Genomic DNA, 4,906 nt, shown 5'->3' with positions numbered 1-4,906 from the left:
CATGTAGAGGAGGTGACTGATGTTGGCCCCATTTTTGAGTCGGTATCCGTAGCCAGTCTTGTTGATAATTTGGCTGAGGGGGTTCAGGCCTATGCAGAACAGTAGCGGGGACAGAGCATCTCCTTGGTATATGCCACATTTGATGGACACTTGTGCAAGTGGTTTGCAGTTGGCTTCAAGCGTGGTTTTCCACAGCTTCATCGAGTTTGCAATGAAGGCTCTCAGAATCCTGTTGATGTTATACATCTCTAGGCATTCAATGATCCAAGTATGCGGCATTGAGTCATAGGCTTTCTTGTAATCGATCCAAGCCATGCACAGGTTGGTGTGTCGGGTTTTGCAGTCTCGGGCAACTGTGCGGTCTACGAGGAGTTGGTGTTTGGCTCCTCTGGTATTTACACCGATACCCTTCTGTGCCGTGCTCATGTGTTTATCCATGTGTTTGCTTATCTTGGCCGCTATGATGCCTGACATGAGCTTCCAGGTTGTGGAGAGGCAGGTTATTGGTCGGTAGTTGGGTGGGACTGGACCCTTTGATGGATCCTTCTGGATTAGGATTGTCCGCCCTTCAGTTAACCATTCAGGGTGAGTCCCACTTTGTAGCAGCTGGTTCATTTGGGCTGCCAGTCACTCATGGAGAGCAGTGAGTTTCTTTAGCCAGTAGGCATGGATCATGTCAGGCCCTGGTGCTGTCCAATTTTTCATGCCTGAGAGTCTTTCTTGAACATCTGTCACAGTGATGGTTACCGGGGCTTGCTCAGGGAGGTTGCTGTGGTCCTCTCGTAGAGAGATCAGCCACTGTGCATTGCTGTTGTGGGACGCCTCCCTTTCCCATATGTTTCCAGTATTTCAGTCTCCAGCCTTGGTGGGTCTGCTCTGTTGTTATTGTTACCCTGCCATTGAGAGTACACCTTAGCTGGTTGAGTGGAGAAGCCGGTTAATCCTTCTGGATTCATTCTCCCTTGTGTATCTCTTTAGGCGGCTGGCCAAGGCTTGGAGCCTCTGTTTGGCAGTTTCAAGTGCTTCAGGTATGGGCAATATATATGTGTGCCGCAGGGGCGGCACATATATATATATATATATATATATATATATATATATATATATATATATATATATATATATGGTGACTGGACTTGATTTGGACGGATCCTCTGACCTTGACAGTGGAGGTCAGAGGTCAACAGCCAACATGAAATCAAAAGAATCATCTGCACAGAGATGCGATCTTAATCTGATAAACAGCTTTGGAACGATGAGACGGAAACTGAGAGCCAGACGACATTGTTAATAATCCAAAGTCACAAAAAGCTTTTCCATTTCATAGGATCATTAAAGTTAAGGTGTGTGTGTGTGTGTGTGTGTGTGTGCGTGCGTGCGTGCGTGCGTGCGTGCGTGCGTGCGTGCGTGTGTGTGTGTTGTGTGTGGGTTGTGTTTGCGTGTGTGCGTGTGTGTGTGTTTGCGTGTGTGTGTGTCTGTGCGTGTGTTTGCGTGGGGTGTGTGTGTGTGTGTGTGTGTCTGTGTGTGTGTGTGTGCGTGCGTGTGTGTGTTTGTGTGTGTGCGTGTGTGTGGGGTGTGTTTGCGTGTGTGCGTGTGTGTGTGTTGGGGTGTTGGTATGATCGGCTGCTTTCGATCTCTCCGAGGTGCCTTTTGACGTGACGTGGCAACTTTTGCGAGTGATCCGCGCGCACGGCGGGTTCAGAGTTTCTGTATGGTTGCAGCTGCTGGAGATCAGACCGTCAGGAACACAAAGCGGGATTTATGGGTCGGAGTGTTTGGGAATGTGCCCACGACGCGCTACATGCGTAATAACGCGCACGATGTCCCCGAAGCTCGCCGAGACGTAACTGTGTTCTGGCAGAAAATAACTCTTTCTTCACCAACGCAGGCACAACTGTGCGCGTCCATGTCACCGCTGGACGGCTCTCCAGTTCGTTCATGGATAAAAAGAACCGCCGGACTCCAGGATGGTTGTTGTGGGAGCGACTAACGGAACTTTCTCCGCTGACAACATGAGGTCCGCGTTCATGATCGAGGACACAGTCGGCGGCGGGGAGCCCGGCGTGTCCACCAACATGATGATCTCTGAAGCTCTGGCGCCTCGGCTGCTGAAAATTGCGCAGGACGCCGCAGAGGCTGCAGCAGCGGCGGCGGCAGCGGCCACTTCTCCAACCTCCTCCAGTCAGCCGCAGGTCATGGAGACGAACGGGACGCGCTGCGGGGAGCAGATCCTGAGCTACGGCCGCGTGGAGAAGGTTCTGATCGGCGGGGTGCTCACCATGCTCACCCTGTCCACCATCTGCGGGAACCTGCTGGTGGTCATCTCGGTGTGCTTCGTGAAGAAGCTGCGCCAACCTTCCAACTACCTGATCGTGTCTCTGGCGCTGGCCGACCTGTCCGTGGCGCTGGCCGTGATGCCGTTCGTCAGCATCACGGACCTCATCGGCGGCCAGTGGATATTCGGACAGTTTTTCTGCAACGTTTTCATCGCAATGGATGTGATGTGCTGCACCGCGTCCATCATGTCTCTGTGCGTAATCAGCATCGACAGGTAAAAAAAAAAAAACTTCTGAAACTAAACCTCAAACCATAAAGTCACATTTTTACAGGAAACAAAGAGTTGCAGGAGAAACTTTCACATCTTTCATCTGCAGATTTCATCAACCTGAGACTGGAGATGATTTGTTTCCGTTAATCCTTCATTTCCAGTCATTGAGTCATGAAATCAGATCTGAATCCAGTTTTAGGATTTCAGTTTGATCTCAGCTCTGAGCTCTGAGTCAGATTCTGCTCTCACCCTGCATGTAGATCAGTGAACACAGGCTTACATTAATCCAATGCATGTTCCTGTAGCCTTTAGGAGTCAGTTGCCCCAGATGGAGGCTGTTCTGTTCTCTGAGGTCCAGCTGTAACCTGGACCTTCAGTCAGACGACTTCCTGCAGCATCCGACTGCTTTTCATTCAGAAAATCTCACAGCTCCCATCTGTGGCTGCATATGGCTCACACAGATTGTGGTTAAGCTCTTTGTTCAAGGGCACCTTGTTGGGGGTGGGGTGAGCATTGCTCTTGAGAGGCAAGCCATTTCTCCAATCAGCTCATTTTTAAGTACAACTGTGAAAATCTTGAGTTTGTTTTGCCTGCAGGTATCTGGGCATCACCAAACCTCTGACCTATCCCGTCCGACAGAACGGCTGCTGCATGGCCAAGATGATCCTGTCAGTGTGGCTCCTCTCCGCCTCCATCACCCTGCCCCGCTCTTCGGCTGGGCGCAGAACGTCAACGACGGCAGAGTCTGCCTCATCAGCCAGGACTTTGGCTACACCGTCTACTCCACGGCCGTGGCCTTCTACATCCCCATGTCGGTCATGTTGATCATGTACTACAGGATCTACAGAGCAGCCAAGCTCAGCGCCGCCAAGCACACAATCACTGGCTTCCCCAGGGACGGGGAGCTCCGCGCAGGGGCGGCACACAGAGGGGGCCGAGGGGTGCACGAGCCCCGGCAGCCATCAGAGTCTGGGGAGACGGGGAGCGTCGAGGCAACGGAGACAGAGCAATGTGAGGAGGAGGACGAGAGCCTGGACTGCGTGGCGGTGGCGCTGAAGCTGCAGCGGGAGGTGGAGGAGGAGTGCAGCAGCCGCGTGTCCCGCCTTCTAAGAGCGGCGAGCACCACCAGCGGAGGAAGAGGAAGAACCAGTCCATCTTCAAGCGGGAGCAGAAGGCGGCAGCTACCCTGGGCATCGTGGTGGGCGCCTTCACCTTCTGCTGGCTGCCGTTCTTCCTGGTGTCCACGGCCCGGCCCTTCGTCTGCGGCGTGGAGTGCAGCTGCGTGCCGCTGTGGCTGGAGAGGACGCTGCTGTGGCTCGGCTACGCCAACTCCCTCATCAACCCCTTCATCTACGCCTTCTTCAACCGCGACCTGCGGACCACCTACAGCAACCTGCTGCGCTGCCGCTACCGGAACATCAACCGGAAGCTGTCGGCAGCCGGCATGCACGAGGCTCTGAAGCTGGTGGAGAAGCCAGACGCAGACGCCTGAAGAGGCAACGCAGCCAATCAGGAGAGCCGTGAAACATCCGGAGGGCGGGACTAACCTCCCTGCTGCAGACTGATCATCTCCTCCTTATGTCTGAAGGTTAAGGCCAGAGGAGACGGGAGGCTGCAGCAGAAGAGCGAAGTGTTTGACTGAAGCATCAGGGACGTCTGGCTCTACGCTGGACAGTCGCTGACCGAGCTGCATGCCGGTTTACACTCCTCTGTCTGGACGGATGGAAATCCACCAGCTCACGTCTCGCTGCCTTTCATCTTCAGTTGGAGCCTCGGAGAACCAAACAGGAGCTGCAGCTGCTTGTTGGTTCTCCACCAGCTGCTCTTCAGCAAACACCTGGACAAACAGAGACAATGTGTAAAAATGTAAACAATGTACAGATTGGAGAGTTTAGCAGCTTTTTGTCACCATGCTTAATGCTTGTTCAGGAATAGTTAGCTGAAAGCTTCTGTGTCTGATCTGTGATGTTTTGGCAGGCAGCTCTCTTCTGAACAGAGCAGACCTTGTTTAGCACGACCCTGCAGCCTGAAACGCGACCCTGCAGCCTGAAACGCGACCCTGCAGCCTGAAACGCGGCCCTGCAGCCTGAAACGCGGCCCTGCAGCCTGAAACGCGGCCCTGCAGCCTGAAACGGGGCCCTGCAGTCTGAAACGCGGCCATGCTCTGAAACGCGGCCCTGCAGTCTGAAACGCGGCCCTGCAGCTGAAACGCGGCCCTGCAGCCTGAAACGCGGCCCTGCAGTCTGAAACGCGGCCCTGCAGTCTGAAACGCGGCCCTGCAGTGAGGACACAAATGATGATTTTAGACTCTGGATTGAATGTGCTTGTGCCTTTTCTTGTTCTGTCCTTCATGTTTTG

General features: G+C 53.6%; 1 pseudogene; it reads left to right on the top strand.

Annotated features, from left to right (window-relative positions):
* Positions 1-1,895: 1,895 nt before the first annotated feature.
* LOC129354238 (5-hydroxytryptamine receptor 7-like) lies at positions 1,896-4,472 on the top strand (annotated as a pseudogene).
* The last annotated feature ends 434 nt before the right edge of the window (positions 4,473-4,906 follow it).

Source organism: Poeciliopsis prolifica, unplaced genomic scaffold (genome assembly GCF_027474105.1).
Source record: "Poeciliopsis prolifica strain line A6 unplaced genomic scaffold, Auburn_PproV2 SCAFFOLD106, whole genome shotgun sequence".
Classification (NCBI taxonomy): domain Eukaryota; kingdom Metazoa; phylum Chordata; class Actinopteri; order Cyprinodontiformes; family Poeciliidae; genus Poeciliopsis; species Poeciliopsis prolifica.
Note: the sequence above shows the minus strand (reverse complement) of the source record. Positions and strands in the feature narration are given on the sequence as shown.